Source organism: Lissotriton vulgaris, chromosome 5, assembly GCF_964263255.1.
Source record: "Lissotriton vulgaris chromosome 5, aLisVul1.2, whole genome shotgun sequence".
Classification (NCBI taxonomy): Eukaryota; Metazoa; Chordata; class Amphibia; order Caudata; family Salamandridae; genus Lissotriton; species Lissotriton vulgaris.
The window spans coordinates 1459877592-1459895396 of record NC_141693.1 but is presented as its reverse complement, the minus strand read 5'-3'; positions in this window follow the sequence as shown (position 1 = coordinate 1459895396).

Sequence of the window (17805 nt, the reverse complement as noted above, 5' to 3'; positions counted from 1 at the left end):
AATTTTATTGGTACGTATCGCTGAGCGATGTTCAGTTTACCTTGTTTGAATTGGTCTTGACGTTTCGCCAACATAGCCCAGATTACACGGGCACAGAATGAAATAAATGCAATTGGCGGTTTTACAGTTCCACATGTCATTAGCATTCATGCGGCATCCATTATGTTCAAAGGATTCACCTCCCAAGATTGCACTACAAGATTTGCAAGATGAACATTTTACAGTACCTTTGAAAGGAAAATTACCAGACATTGATCTTTGAACAAACTCAGACTGAACATTCTTGTTGGCAAAGCGTGAATGTACTATCAGGTCTTTCAAATTCTTATTTCTCTTGTGGGCAAACAGAGGCTTAGCTAACTTTTCATTTGCCGTGGGATTAGAATTAAGAATATGCCAATTGGCATTAATGATTTGTTTTACTGTATTATCAAGGGTCGAGTGTTTAGTGATACAAACCAATTGATTATTCTCTTTGGGCGGTTTTGTTCTCAAGAGGTGGTCGCGGTCATAAAATCTGGCTCTCTTAAATGAGTCCCTTACTAGCCTGTGTGGGTGACCTCAATTAAGGAATTTCTGTCTCATTACACTGGCTTGTTGGTCAAAATCTGCTAGGTTGGTGTAGTTCCTCCTTACTCGTAAAAATTGTGAGAAAGGAATGCTTTGACGCTGACTCTGGGGGTGAAAACTATTAAATTGGAGTAGCGTATTGCGTGCGGAAGGTTTCACAAAAAGATCAACTATTAATTTATTATCCTGATGTTTAATTAATAAATCAAGAAATTCGACCCTGTTCTCATCGAATTGAGCTGTGAACTTTAAATTTATATCTGTCAGATTGATCCATTCCAAGAAATCCACAAGGGAATCTTTCCCACCGGTCCAGATAAAGAAGATGTCGTCAATATATCTGGAGCAGTGGGAAATGGACTCAAAAAATGGAGCAACCTCATTATAGATAAATTTAGTTTCAAAAGCCGCCATATAGATATTCGCAATGGACGGCGCTACAGATGCCCCCATGCTTACCCCTTTCACTTGGTGAAAAAGGGTATCTCCGAACTCAAAAATATTTTCTTTCAATCAAACTGCACATGGGCTTCAGGCATACATAGTGGGCTCTTGGAGCAGAGTATGACATGAAGCAAGGCCCTTCAGAATCTCCTATACAGTGGAACCAGTTGAGCCACAGAACTAGCTATGCATGGCTTTGGGAATGCAGTGTGGGCTTTGGGCAGATAGAAGTGGCCTATACCCAGGCCTTGAGCCATCTCTGGCACAACTGCGCATGGTCTTGGCCATGCATACCTGCATTGCTATTTGTTTTTTACTTTTTAAGGAATTATAAAAAAAAAAGAAAATTGGATTGTTAGAATTTGTAAACCTGGTTGGCTCAGGTATGCACCCAGTCCAGGCAGGAGCCACAGTAGTCAGGGTAAGCTAGATACATACTAAAAGCTAACCTGTGCTCACCCCTGGTTACTTGGCACAGAGCAGGCACGCTTATCTAAAGAGACAATGTGTAAAGTATTTGAACAACACACTCACACAGTAACACAATTACGACTCCACATAGGTTTAGGAAAACTGATTATTATATTTTGAACAAACAAGACCAAAACAGCAAAAATTCAATGCATAGAAGTTGAGATGTTGAATTTTAAATTGATACATTCAGTAAATTGCGCTGGTGCAAGAAGCGTTATCAAGGTTACTTTAGAATACGCTGAACCAGGGAAAAACCAAAGTTCGAGTCGACCACGATGGAGAGCCATCTAGCTACAGGACTCATGCAGGCCCAAGTGAACAAAGTGCCTTTCACTGAGATGCGTTGAGCTTCTCCATATAGTAAAGGCAATGCGGGTGTTGGAGTCGAAGGGCATCAAGCGATGCACCAGAATCTGCCACGGACTAAAGAAAATGCATTGGTTTCACCATGCTGCAACCGCGGCAATACACTGCCCAATGCAACGTTCTACGGAGGCAAAGCTCTGGTCTCAATGCGCTGATTCTGCTACACACAGAAAAGAGATGCATCTAACTCCATGTTGCATGTATCTGGGCCCCTTCCAGTGATCCAGGCACAGGAGCAGGTGTAGAGACTTTGATCTCCCTGAGTCTCAAGCAACATTAGGCAAGCAAACAAGCTCTTGGAGCTCACTTGGAGTGAAGTCCAGCTCTTCTTCAGCAGAGTCAAAGAACAGTAGGCAGCAGGGCAATCAGCAGTCCAACTGAGTCCTTTAAGCAGCATAGCACTTCTCCTACCAGAGCTTAAATACAAGTCCAGTAGTGTCTGATTGTAGGGGCTCAGATACCAAGTACTTATACCAAAAAGTACCTCTGATGTGAGGATGACTTCACAGCAGCTCTCCGAAGTGCTCAATGATCCTTTCCAACCCAGTCTTGTCTGCCAGTCTATCTGTGGGGGGTAAGAAGTCCTTCAGTGAGTACAGGACACTGCCTATTAAAGTGAAGTGCTAGCACCTCCCTTCCATCCTGCCCAGGCTAGGCCCTCAGAATGCAGATGTATGTAGATGGATACTCAGACACACATATTCTTCCTGTGTTGTGCCTGTCTAAAGGGAATGCACAAAGTTTAACTGTCACCCACCCCAGACATGTATTGGAGACAGACTGTCAGGCACACAGAGCAGAAAGTGCAGAAAAATGTCTACTTTCTAAAAGTAGCATTTCTAAAACCAATGTTAAATTCAACTTCACCAGTAAGGAGGATTAATCATTACCATTCCAAACAAATGAAACATGAAAAATCTTCTCCTTTCTGGTTAGGAATTACAGATTAAATGTGTATTAAGGAATTCCCAATGCTAGCATAGGAGAGGAGTATGACTCACAATAGTGAAAAACAAAAGATACTGTTTGTCACTTTCAGGACATGCAAAACATAAAGGTACATGTTATGCCTTTTTCTGGCATTGCACCCTCGTGCGCTATATAAGTGCGTAATTATCCTTAGAGTTACTTAGGGACTACGTTAAGGCTGACATATGAAATAAAACAGCTGTTTGAGTCTTGGCAAGTAGTTTTAAATGCTGAGACGAAGTGGCAGTAAACTGTACACAAAGGCACTGCAGTGGAAGACCAGAAACAAGTATGAAAGGTTACTTCTGTAGGTGAAACAATCAGTGCTGCAGCCCACTAGTAGCATTTGAAGTACAGGCCCTGGGTACATAGTATATCACTTTACAAGGGACTTACCAGTACAACAAATATGTCAATCAGGTATACCCCAATGTCATCATGTTTGTGGGAGAAGCACATGCACTTTAGCACTGGTCAGCAGTCATAAAGTGCTCAGAGTCCTAAGGCCAACTAAAACAATCAGCAAAAACAAGAGGTAAACTGTAAAAAGTCTTCCGTAAGACCACCCTAAGGATGACAAATCTAACAGGGATATTTCGTTTTTTTTAAATTGCTGAACCCCAAGAAAAGTCACAGATCATCAGACCTTTTTTGGGGTCTGCATATCATGCAAGAAAACAGGCTATAATTATGCTTGGGGGAGAACCACCCATCTGGAAAAGCCTGCACCCTACCTAGGGTTAGATATGCTCCACCACCAGTTTAAGCCTTCTTTGTTACTTTATTTTGCAGTTTTTTGGTGTCTGGAATTGCAGAACGGCTGCCCCAACAAGAATTTGCAGTTGCCACCAGCCAATTAGATTACTCAGATTCTCTACTGTCAAAGAATCCCACATCTAGCATCACTGCATGAAGCAAAACAGTTACTCTCTTTTAAACCAATTTATTAATTTTTCAAGTGTACTATCATCAGAGGATGCAAGATTCTTGATCTGGAAAAGATCTGCAAAGTAATGGCCTCGGTAGTACTAAAATGAACCATTCGTATCCCATCATGCACCTTATTTCAATACAAGTTTCTCAAACACCACTACACTGATGCATAAAGCAAGCTAAGGTACTAAAATTTATTTTGATGCCCCATAGTTTTGATTCTGTTCAGTGTTTTTTGTTGCAGTTCAAGGGGAAATTTCCTATCTGAGTTAAAATGGAAAACACCCTTCTTTTTATCTTTATTGTTTCCCATCCAAAACAATGTGCACAAAAATTGGCATGGCAAAACCTAAAGTGCTATTTACAGTTTGGGAGATGTGGGACAAAGCACCAAAAATTGGCAGATGTCCTGTTTGCACAATTGAGATGAATTCATGGCTATAGGTAAATAAGGTAGACAAGACAGTCGCCAATTTGTGGTGGAAGACTGCATTTACTCAAAATATAAATAACACACTTAGGGCCTGATTACGATGTTGGTCGGAAATGCTCCAAACAGCATTTGGATTTTCCTTACCCAAGTCTGCACCCATGTTTCAGACTGAGTCACAAACATTTCCAAATGATCAATTAGTATGGAAGGTAACGGTCCGGTCTGTATGAGTCGGGTCTCACCGGCTTTCAGAGACTACAAGTTGGACAGACCCGAATGGTACAGCTCCATGGACCGCGTTTCCGAACGACATATTACGATGTCAGATTTGGACAGCCTTTCCTAATCAGTTTGTCCAACACCGAACGACTGTCGAAAACTGACTTTGGGGGCCCACTGTAGGCCAACCCTTCACCCAGAGTCCTCAGGCTGAGGCCCTTGGTGATACTCACGGGACCCCTCTTTGCAACCATGCACAGTGTGGGAGGCACCTTGGGGTGCCCGCCACAGGGAGAAAGGTTTTCCACAACTACCCCTTCCTTCAATGGGAGATTGTGTTGTCGGTCGTAACACAGGCTCCCATTAAAGTCAATTGGAGTCTGACGGAACAGTGTTCAGAACCATCGTAATCGGTCGGACAGACTTTCCGAACCCAATCGGTTGGAAATTATTCTGACAAGAAGTTGGTCAGAATGCTTTCCAACTAATATCATAATGAGGCCCTATGTCTAGTTGATTGAAATATTGTGTGCAGATTTGTCAAAAGGTGCCAAAGTTATGAGTAAAGAAAAAAAATCCTCTTCAAATAAAACTTCAGCAGATGTAAATGTAAATGTACAGGAATTTATATAGCGCAAAATCACCGAGCGGTTTCTAAGCGCTTGCTTAGGGAACCCGTCCTGGTATTCCCCTGTGAGATACCCCGGCAGGGTATCCGCGAGGTGAAAGCCAGGCATCCCACCGCGAGGGGCCGTTGTGGAGAATAAGCAAGCTATTGCCCAGAGTCGCAGAGTGTGAACCCGTGAATCGAGTAGGCACCGGAGCGAGAATTGTTGAGTCCATGGACATTTTAGGACTCAAGACCCCACCGAGCCGGGAATTGAACCCTGGTCCCGGGCTGACCTCCGTTTCCAGGTCTGCCTCCTCTAACCAGTGAGCCTTAACCATAATCGGCAAAAGTATACAGCTCCTATCACCATTATGCTTAGGACCACACATCCATAGCTTGCATATCAGCTACACAAACTACATATCACACACCACTCCCTGGACTTTGTGCAGCAGGGTGTTTGCCACAGGCCCGCTCCAAGGTGCAAAACCAACACACCAAAGGTGGCCGGCTGGCCACAGGTGGCAAACTCCCATGCACACTGGGAATAGATAGCAGGGCTTGGGCTATGGCGAGGCCATGCTTTCATTTTTTTAAATTGTTTTTAGGGTTCATGGATCAAAAATGTTATTGATGATTCCAAGCTAAAGTTTCACAGCGTGGTATCAGCAAACGAGGGCAGGCTTCACGGACCCTTGTTCTATCCGCGTTTCTTGAATTTTTAATTACAGTCCAACAGTGTCCAATGCAGCTTTCGCTTGGTTTGCTGCCAAGCTATGAAGCTTGCTCCCGATTTGTCGTTCCCATCCTGGGTTCATATAGAATGGAGGCCTCATCGGGAACCGCAGATCAGGCGCTGGATCCGCAAACCCACGGTACATCCATTTTATTTACTTAAATGCGTTGTATGGTTTGGAAAGAGTGTGCCAGCCCTGCCCCTTTATGTGTCTTTTCCATTTTTTTTATTTCATTTTGCTTTGACCAGAGGAACATTATGCTTGCTAAAACTTCCAGTGGGTTAATATTCATGATACTATTCTTAAGTGGCCTAATACAAACATATAAGCAGGAAATAGAGGAACGGCTAAATACTGAATATTAACAAGGCCACTCCTGGTTGCTTGTTCAATTAATGTATTTGTATTGTCAACAAACCAACTTTATTCTCGCTAAAACCCTCCAGTGGGTTAATGTTATTGTTACTATTCTTATGGAGACTAATACATATTGCAAAAAGTAGCCCATAGGAATATTGCAAGTCACTAGGGAGTTCCATGATCATGTAGAGAAACAAGGCCAGAGGCTGATATCTATATATGGTCATGGAACTCCGAGGTGACTTGCAATATCCTTTTAATAAATGGCAGAGGGTATTTTATTCCTTATAATTCATGGTCACATCATTCCCATTTCCAAAAACTGCTCACATTTTTTATGCCTGATTCACTAAGGTAAGCATACACTTTAATGGAAGTTTGCAAAATTGTTTGCTATATAAAAACAAAGGGGCAGATTTACAAGCCCCTTGCGCATTATTTACGCAGCCGTTGCATCACTTTTGTGATGCAGCGGCAGCGCAAATTCTGTGCGGGGTACTTACAACGTGACGCGTCTGGGAGATGCGTCACGTTGTAAAGCCCTGCGCCACATGTAGGCGTCCTGCGCAGGGGGGGTCGTTCCGGCGCAGGAACGCCTCCTAAAAGTGGTTAAGTGAAATCTACAAGATTTCACTCAGTCACTTTTAGGCCCATGCTGCGTCAAAACCCTGCGCCTGCCTGAAGCAGGCGTAAGGATTGATGTAGCATTAACTAGATAGGGCCCCCAGACCATTGCTGGAGCTGCGTCGCGCTTGTGATGCAACTCCAGCAATGCACTACTTTTACAGCACAGATGCGTCACGCATCTGTGCCATTTTTGCCCCATGGTGAGCCGCATTGTAAATGCGGCGCATCAATGATGGCAGAGCTGTGGTGCACAATAACTGGCGCATCCCTGCTGATATGCAGGGATGCGCCAGTTATTGTAAATATGCCCCTATGAGTTAATACTAGTATGTTTTTGACGACAGAGTCTCTGCAGTAGGGGCGGAGAAATCTGCGCATAAACAATAATAGGAAAAGAATAATGTTGTCAATCAGACCCTTAGCATCATGCTTTTTATGTTGATTACAGAAATGGAGAATAAAACAGAATCGTCACTGTGAAATACACCAAAAAGCAGTAATCATTATTTCCCAAAAGATACTAGCATCAGTATCATATGTCAGATTAAAACAGGACGGTGTTGATACATGCAGAAATGTTGTCTTTCCTGTAATGAATAATAAGTGGAAAATATACAATTGTTGCCGATACATATCAAAAGAAGTACAGTGCTGTTCCAATTTCTTTGGTTAAACTGCAGCAGCAGTTATGGCTCATGATCTAGGCCTTTACCCTGGCTGCTGGTTCAGGGACTTGTCATTGTGACTTCAAGAAGTAAACTCATGAATCCTCACGCGGCGGTTTGTTGGATTTTTTCCGGAACTCTGAGTTAAAGTCTTAACACAGAGTGGGGTCGTGAGTGTGTGTGTGTGTGTGTATGTATGTCTCTCTGTGTGTGCGTGTCTGTTTGGGTATTATTGTTGCACTGGTTTCAGAACCCATTCACATTCACAACAGTGATGACATACCCTGATAAATATAGGAATACAACATTCCTATGAATTGCAGATTTCAATCACTGGGAAGTCAACGTTTCTTTTTTTACGTTAAATAGAAAAAAACATAATAGGTGACGTGAACTAGGGCACAATCCTCCTATTTGGGGAGTCTCTTGACAATAAGAAACCATTCTGCTGTTGGCAGCTTCATTATCGTGGGACTAAAAACCCGCAATTGTATTATTCTAAACGATAAATAAACCAGGCTACAGATTTTGTTCAATTTACGAAATGAAAAAAAAATCTTGAGAACTAGTCAACTGCAAAGTGTTTTTCCACTGAGAGTCAATCTGCTTTTGCTGCAGTTCAGTGTCACAGTGAAAATAAAGCGAAAACTAAACGGGCAAAACAATATGCAAAAAATGTGACTTTTCTCAGTGCACATTCCTGAGGATGCTAACTTTAAAAATGCTACAGGCTTCTACCAGTTCTGCGCTCTTTTGGTACTCTGAGGTAATGGAAGAAAACTGAGTGGAGATGGGGATTTTTGAGCGTAGAAAAAACATAGCGAATGCTTGAGGAAGTACCAAGTTCTTTAAGCTGTAAAATTCCACTAGAGAAGCTCCGCCTCGACACTCATGCACACACCTTAGAAGATGCTTGCCAGAGTCACCTGTGCAGTGTGTATAAATACCAGGCATCCTTGTCATCTCTCCAACCTGAGGACCAGACAGAACTGAACAGAGAAAGGGAAGGTGAAGAAGCCAAAAGAACACTAGTCCACAAAGAGAAGGTAAGGCTTTCTTATTCTTCAGTGAGGCGGCCCCACTAGCTTCTGTCAACTCCAGTTAGAAGCAATATCTCTCAGTTTAGAGGCTACAAGGTCAATTGGGCCATTCTAGTGTAGGCTTAGGATGAATTAGGGATAAAAGAGAGCAACAGTGGTCCTGTATGGGATCAAATGGCAGACTGCCTGCAGCCGAATTTTAAAAACTCTCTTAAGGGGGCTGAAGGGTGCTGTGGTAAAACTGGAATCTGAGGAGAGCTTTAAGGGACTGCTAAAGTAGCAGAGGCAATACTGCGTTGTTATTCATATATTAAATGTTTCCCCCCACACCCCAACTGTTCACACTGGGAATTAGACATTTGGTGTCATGGCACCATACCAAAAATGATTGTATATCAGAATAATGGTCGACGTAAATCGGGTCATTCTCTCTAGCATCAGTTTTCGTTATCACCACAAAATATCGTATTCATGCGTAATCATGTGAGAAGCGCAATCCAGCATTCAGCACTATTTTCTTAGTGGAAAATGCGTCCTAGATTTCTAAATGGGCCCAGAGATGTATTTTGCACTATGAAAAGAGCGCAACATGCTACAGGACATGACCAGTAATAGCCAGCACCCTCTTGCTCTTTCTAAGATCATTGTTCCTGTTCTCCTGGGGTAGGCATTTTGCCTCAAATTACTCAAGATGCTTTAGTCACCTAAATTAAGTAATTTGCATCCCAGGACTAATGTGTAATTAACTAAATTATCTGATTACTCTGACACAATTTTGCCAAGGCCTAATCAGAATATTGTATAAAGAAATATGGCCTACCATGATGTATATGCATGAATATAGAATTTCTATAGTACAAACAAAAGACACTATAGAAATATCAAAAGGCAGCAAAGCAGTATACATGGTGAAAATTAAGGTTTAAATTGGCATGTAATAGGAGAGGAGGCTGAGTTGTAGATAGGAAAAGCATTGTGATTTAGAGTTGTCTGCTAAATGTTGATATTTAGGGCAAGGAGGGGACTAGCATCTCTTGAAAGCCATTCGTTCCATCCCCTGCTGTGAGGCCCTGAATACTACAGAGAGTTAACTATCCACCTGGCAAACACCCCAGCCTGTCCAACCCACTTCCAAACAAGGCCAGAGAGTGTCTGGAAAGGCTGTTGTGAGTTCTCTGCCTGGCTGCTATCTCAGAATCCACAAGTACGCGCAGCCTTTTCCATGCCATTCCAGAACAAAGATGTCCTACCAAAGGCCATTTTGGATCAGGAAATTGTCCCAGAAGAAAGGCATTTGTAGTTCCTGAAATTCGGTAAGCTCCAGCTGCAACATACAGTCTAGATTCTGCAGATTTTCATCAACTGCCTTTGTAGAACTCCAATTTCACCCACACATAACACATTTTTAGACCATGCTCTATTTTTTTGGTTTTATTTTTTGTTTTGAGGATTTTTCACCTGAAACTGGGTAGAACATTTAACCACACATTATTTTAAAAAAATACACAAAGGGGCTGATTAAGATGTCGTTAGGAAACTGTCCCAAATGAATCGGTCTAAGACTCGTTTCCAAACGAATCGGATCTTGTGAGTCCGGATGACTGATTATGATGCTTCCCAACATTGTTCAGTCGGACTCACATTGACTTCAATTGGAGCCTGTGTTCCTAACGAGAACGCAGGCTCCCATTGAACAAAGGGGGGGTTGGAAAAAACCTTGCAACCTGTGACGGGCACCCCATGGTGCCTGCCACACTGTGCATGGTTGGGAAGAGGTGTCCCTTGGGTACCCCCATGGGACTCATTCATATGCCTCCGGGTGAAGGGGGGGCCCGCAAAAAGGCCCCCAAAGACAGATTCCACCAGCCATTTTGTGTCGGGCAGACCGTATTGGAATGGTTGTCCTTATCGGCCATCATATTCGCTCATTTGGAAACCGTGTCTGAGCTGCATGAACCGGCTCTGAAAGACTTGGGCTGTCCAAATACCTTTCAGAACTGATTTGGACTGCTCAAATGCTTTCTGGTTTCCTAGCATTGTAATCGGTCACTGGGAAACGTGGGCGATTCGTTTAGAAACAAGGATTCCGAATCGGATTCTGCAAAACGAATCTCCTTTGGAGCCTTTCCAAACGAGATCATAATCGGCCCCAAAGTCGTTTCTAGATGTCTAGATGGGGTATTCAGACAAAATATCCCCCCCCCCAAAAAAATATTGCCATACCAAAATATTGTGTTCAAAATATTGTGATATGGAAATATTGTTAGCAAGAATATCCTAGTCAAGAATATCTATTTTAAGATAAGTAATATCGATTTTTAAAATGGCATTAATGTCGTTTGCAAAAATAAAGGTTTTAATATATAGTTTTCTTATTCTTGTCATAAATTTTTGTATATATTTTAAATATACATGAAGTAATTTTTTTTTTTTTTAGAATTTTTTATTGAGCGGAACAGAAACCAGGTACAGGACGGATAAAAAAACAATCTTTACAAAAATGGAGAGAAAATTACGAGAGAAATACAGCTTCTTCTATAAACCACAAACAGTCAGGCAAACAATCAATCAATCTAACTATTACTTCATAGATAAAAAATGCTAAATCCATATTTTGCTTTACCAATCTAAAGTGCAAGTATACAGACCATTAATTCATTTTTCTAGAGTACAAGTATAATACAGTGCAATACAGTCGAACCAATAAAAGCAAGTTGCAGGATGAGAATAAAACAGCTTCCTTTTAAAACCAAGGGCCATCAATATAACTGTTAATTCACATACTAAGCATAAATGCAGAATCCAAATTTTACTTTTCATTTCTAAAGTGCATGTGCCAAGACCTTTCAATCATGTTGAATTAAAATTAACCTCTACTATTGAAAACTACGAATATGATACAATACTATAGTGATTTAGCAGTCCCAAAATGCTAATGCTACAGACCCCTAAAGTGCATAATACCCCAAAGTGCTAGTGCATACCCACCTATTATATTCAGCTTGCCCCGGCCTGTTTAATTCTCCTGATTTAAGTTCTCAATTGGCACCCCCTTGCTTCCTCCAGATTCTCCAAATAGTGCCAGTTCCTTTCAATTCTCCTAGTAGCCCCTACTCTACTTGACTATGCTTCCTCAAAATTTCATGCCCTTCTCATTTTATTGAGCCATCTCAGGTGTAATGGGACTTCTTTAGATTTCCAATTTTGTAGGATTAATGATCGTGCAACTCTGCAAGAAATAAACATAAAGGTTTCCTCATCCTCCTTTAGCCACCCTCTATTATGACAAATCCCAAAAAGGGCCATTTCGGCTGAGGGCGGAAGAGCTTTCCCCAGCGCTGCCTCAATGTCTAAAAAGACCATCTCCCAGAAACGATTCAAGTGGGGACAGGTATAGAAAATATGGAGCCAACCACCCTGGCCTTCAGCTAGACATCTAAAACACTTATTCTCTAGCTCCGGAAACCTCTTTCCCAGTGCCTCCGGAGTCCAATATGCTAGCCAACGAGACAGAAAGGACATTCTCTTAAAATTAGCGGCTCGCAATGATCTATTGCCCAACCTACTTATCGTTTCCCAATCTTTATGAGATAAGTTGCATTGTGTTTGGTTATTAATTTTCACAAGATGGTTGTCTATAATTGGGAGTTGTCCTTCAGATGAAAGCTTCTTGTACCAGTTTCCTATCCCACAACTTTTGGCTTCATACAACAATTTCATCATCCCCTTTATTACTTCTAAATGGTCACCTATATTATTCCGTAAAAAATGAGCAATTTGTTGATATTCGAGAAGTAGCGAAGAACCGGGAGTACTTGCTCTACCCAGAACTTCTTGCCATGTAATTATTCTATCCTGGACAAAGAAGTGCCTTATCTCCCGAAATCCCATTCTTTCCCAGTTCATTATGTGGCTACTGCTAATTTGAAGGCCCAAACTGCCACATTCTCGCATGCTTAGAAACTGAGAAGCTAAGACTTTTTTTAAAAAAAGACTGTAGTCTAGATGCATAGTCTTTCATAGTCTTGTATCTTGTCCTTTTCGGTAGCTTTGCTACCTTTGAAAATACTTGAACCTGAGAGTCCGCCTCCTGTACCATTTTTTCCAAAAAGAAGCTATCATGATTATTCTTTGCTCCTAGCAAACCTGCCACTATATCAAGAAAGGCCGCTTCATAGTATGTTTTTATATTCGGAAGAGCAAGACCCCCCTGTTCGGTTGAGAGTTGAGTTACAGATAATTTGACCCTCGAAGCTTTCCCACCCCAGATGAAGCTCCTGATCAATGATTCAATTTCTTTGAAGAAACGGGAATTCAGTTTAATTGGAACATTACTAAACAAAAATAGTAATAAGGGTAAAATTGACATTTTTATCAGTGAAACTCTGCCAATCACTGTGAGGGGAAGAATAACCCATTAGGCAAGGAGATTCTTAATTTCATTTTTTATCCTCTCGTAGTTTAGGAGGAAAAGCTGATGGTAATCGCTGGTTACATATATGCCTAAATACCTTACAGGATCTTGCTTTGAGGCCTGTACACGAAGCCAAGATGGAAAAGAACTAAGGCTGGTATTTAAAGCAAGTACCTCTGTTTTCTTGGCGTTTATTTTATACCCTCCTATTTGTTCATAGGCTTTAAATCCCTTAAGATATTTTCTATGTTTCCTTTATCTTGTTTCAAATATAGAGTGATATCATCTGCGAAAAGTTTTAGTTTCGCCATCCCTGGAATGGGGGGGATGATAACAGGGTTTTTTCTAATCTTCATCACAAGGGGTTCAATAAAGAAAGTAAAGAGCAATGAAGACAGAGGGCAGCCCTGCCTCGTCCCGCGGTTAATTTTGATTGAGCCTGCCTTACTTGAATTTATTATTAGCTGTGCTGAGGCATTTTGATAGATATTCTGCAGCATTACAATTACATGTTCCGGGAACCCGAACATAGCCAGGGAGTGGAACAGCGTATCCCAGTTGACAAGGTCGAACGCTTTTTCTGCGTCAACCATTAAAATACATGCTGGTGTTAAATTTATATTAAAAAAATCCAATGCCTGAATCAAGAATTCCGTATTAGAAGCCATTGAGCGGCCTACTATAAATCCTGACTGGTCATTATGAATAACGTCTTGTGCAGCGCATTCAAAACAGAGAGCCCAGATTTTCATATGGATTTTATAGTCAGAATTGAGCAGGCTTATCGGTCGATAGGAATTAATGTCATCAGGGTTTTTATCTTTTTTGACAAAAGATATTATTGTAGCTTCTTTAAATGCTGAGGGTACCAATCCTCCTAATTTTATATGATCGTATAAATTCTTTAAGGGAATTAAGAGATCTTTTAAAAACAGCTTATAAAATTCTATTGGAAACCCGTCTTGCCCACAGGCCTTCGCCCCAGACATGGAATTAATAGCCAGTGCAATTTCCTCTATAGTAATTTCGCATCCCAGTTGTTCAACCCGATTGGCTGAAATCTTTGGAATTTCTATATCCTCAAAGTACTCCTGTATTTGATCTAACCCTGCAAGATATTTAGTAGAGTATATTCGTTTATAATGATCCACGAAGGCCCTTTGAATTAAATCGCTCTTTACAATTTCTTGGCCATTCAGGGGGTCTTTTATTTTAATTATTGATGCAGATTCCTGACGTTTTCTTACGGAATTTGCCAAGAGCTTCCCAACCAGTTGGCTGTCCTCATAGACCTTTTGTTGATAAGTTTTGGAGCTATTAATTTCCTCGATAAGGAAGAAATCCCTTAATTCCGCCTCTGCTTGGGCCAAGTGATTCGGGCATAGCTGTAATTTTAAACCATATTCTTTGTCAACCGCCCTTTGCAATGTTGTTATTTTCTGTCTCCACTCCCTGGCCACAACAGAGGTGTAGGATATTATTTGGCCTCGAGCTGCCGCCTTGAACCCTCCCCAGACTGAGAAAGGTTCAGCTGTACCCTCATTGATTTTAAAATATTCCGTAATCCACTCTCTAAAAGCTGTTACCCGGTTTTGATTCTGGAGCAGAGTACGGCCCAGCTGCCACCAAGACTGATCCCTGCTCGCTAATCCCAAGCCCACCTCAAGTTCTATTTTCCCATGGTCTGAAAAAGGGTTTCCTCCTATCGAAGAGGCCAATATCTGGATGGATCTTGAGATAAAAAAAAAGTCGATCCTGGATGCTGTTTGGAAGCGATGTATAATTATGATTTATTATTTTTTTTTTAATTTGGTAAATTTTTAGTAGTCATTAAATTATTTCGAATACATTTTTGTGATTTGTAGTGCCCTACTGGATTATGGGTTTATATGGGGTATAGAGTAGGATGTAATTTAATTCTAATACATTAATGATTACTTTTTTATTTAATTGATATTTAATTATGTTAATTGTGCTATTAATTCTTTTTTAATGCAAAATGTATGTGCAGGTTGTGATGTTATAGGGCTAAAGAGTGGGAAGTAATTTATTTTAATGAATTATTGATTTGTTGTTCATTAATAGTAATTAAATAATTGATAATTAATTATGGTAATTGTGTAATTGTTTTTAGGTGTGCGTTGTAGGGCTAAAGGGGTAAAGGGTGGGAAATAATATATTTTTAATGAATTAATAATTAGATGGTAATAAATAATAATTAATTGGCAGTTAATTATGTTAATTGTGTAATTCATTTTCTTTTAGGTGTGGGTTGTGGTGTTTTATAGGGGTAAAGGGTGGGGGTGTACATTAATTTAAATTCAGTAATAATAAAATGTTAAATACAAAAAAAATTAATTGAATATTAATTATTTTAAATGTGTAAATTATTCTCTGAGGGTTATAGGGGTAAAGGTTGGGATGTTAATACATTTTAATGAATTAATATTATGGGCCTAATTACAATGTCTGAATTGTAACAGGAATAGCATATTTAGCGAATTGTAAATTTTATCAAATATTTAATAGTGTCATAATTTATATTATTATGTTTTCATTTATTAAAAAATATGTATAATTTATCATTATTAATGTTTTTAATGTGTAAAATATTTTTAGTACATTTGAAGCTGTTTACTTTTTTAATTTAAGTAGAACAGTTTGTTGTTTAAAGATTTTATGTAATTGGTATTTGTGTGTGTATGTATATATATATATATATATATATATATATATATATATATATATATATATATATATATATATATATATATATATATATATATATATATATATATATATATATATATATATATATATATATATATATATATATATGTATTCAAAGCTGACCCGTTCTTTGAGGATGCACACCACAGCAGGTAAGTTTCACAAACATTTATTTACAGGAAGGCAGCATTTTCAACACAATTTCTTTACTCCTGTGCCTAACGCGTTTCCACGCTTCTTGCTTCTTTATCAAAGACAGCACGAGAAATCCCCAGAATGTTTGCTCAACCAAAGTTCTCTGCGCATTTAATAATTAATTGGCCTCCATTGTGCCCTCTCAGTAGATTACAGTCACAAAGCACGCTGGGACTTGTGGATCAAATTCTACATAATTTACCCCTCCAGTGGGTTTGGGTATTCACGCCTTTTTCAGGACATTTTAAACAGCTCTCTAGTGCCATTTCGTGACTTTCATGTGTGCTGCATGAAGCATCACACATACAAGGGACAAAATGGCATTTTAGGATTGTTTATGTGCAGGAAGAGGCACCTTCCTACACATAGACAATCCTCCCCTGCAACCAGTAACCCTTGCACTATGGTAAAAGGGTGCCTGCATTGGTGCTATGCTGCTAAGTGTAGCACCAGTGCAGGGGTAAATGCAAGGCTGCACCATACCCTTATAAATATGGTGCAGCCTTGCGTTTCAAAAGTGGTGGAGTGAGGTGGTAAGCCATGGCGGCTGATGCTTAACTCCACCACGTCCTCGTACATATGCCCCTAAAAGTCTGAAATACAGCAGCTTAGGTTGAGAAATACCTGGACATAATTGCATGGGAAAGGAGGGGAATATGTCAACCATCACGCTGAGACTAGGGGACAGGAGGGGAAGGGGAAAGAAACGAGGGGAACAGGAACAAATTACAGCAAAGTCAAAATGGATCATTATCCTTCCCGTAAACTGATTGCCCACTCCTCATCCTGGTTTAAGCCCCTGGACTCTTAGTCTGAAGGTCAATAATCTATTGGGATTCCTTCTTCCTCAATTTGTGCACATTATCACCACGCCTGGCTGTGTTGCATATTTGCTTAACTGAAGAATAGGGGAGAAAGGAGATATCCAAAATTGTATTTCTCTTGGAAATGACGTGCTACTCCTAATGTGGATCTCTATTGGTAATGGCTCTCGTGTATTCCAGTACCCTTTTCATAGCCATCAGAGTAGTGCTGCCAATATGCCACAGTATGCATGGACATTCTGAGACATAGATAACGAATGTTGTGCTGTGTGTGAGGAATTGGATGATGTGTCTGATGCTATTCCCCTGGTTAAGTTCCTTTTTTATGTAGCTCTACTTGCACACCTTACAATGGCCACATAGGAATAAACCTTGATGCTTGTGTTGCTTATTCACTGGATATAAGGTAATGTAATTGTGGGCATGTATATCTCTTCTATTACGACCTCTCCAGTAAGTGTTTTTAGGTCTATTTTGTACTGATTTGCCTATAATGGAATCATTAGTAAGTATTTCCCAGCTTTTAGTCCGGATCCTCTTCAGGTCCGGGGATTCCTCACTATATGTCAAAATGATTCTGGCAATGTCCTCACCTTTATCTTCTTTCTTGATCTCACTGTTTGTTAGCTCTGCTTATAGCCTTATTCAATACCCACTCTGGGTAACCCACCATTTACTTCAATTCTCTGAGTCATCACATTCTGCTCCATGAGATAGGCTTCCTCAGTGTTGCAATTGAGTTTGGCCTAAAGTAATTCACTGTATGATATACTCCATTTAAAGGTATATGGGTGACTACTGAGGGCATGCAGAATTCTGTCACTCGCTATCTTCTTGCGAAACAGTTTGGTATTCATGGTGTCATGAACTATTTTGATTATGACATTAAGATAGTCAAAAGAGGTCTTGCTGATGGTACTGGTGAGATGTAGTATTCAATTTATCAATGAATCTGTTTGCCTCAGCATGTGTGCCCTTCCAGATAATGAACAGATCATCGTTGTATCCAAGCCAAAATAGGATCTGTTCAGTTTCTGGAAAAAAGGCAGTGTCCTTCAAAATGTCCTCTTCCCATGATCCCAAGAATAGATTAGTAAAACTCGCTGCAAAACATAGACCCGTTGCAGTCCCCAAGAGTTTGTTTCAACAGGGTGCTATTAATAAGAAAAATGTTATTCCTAACACAGTATTCTAT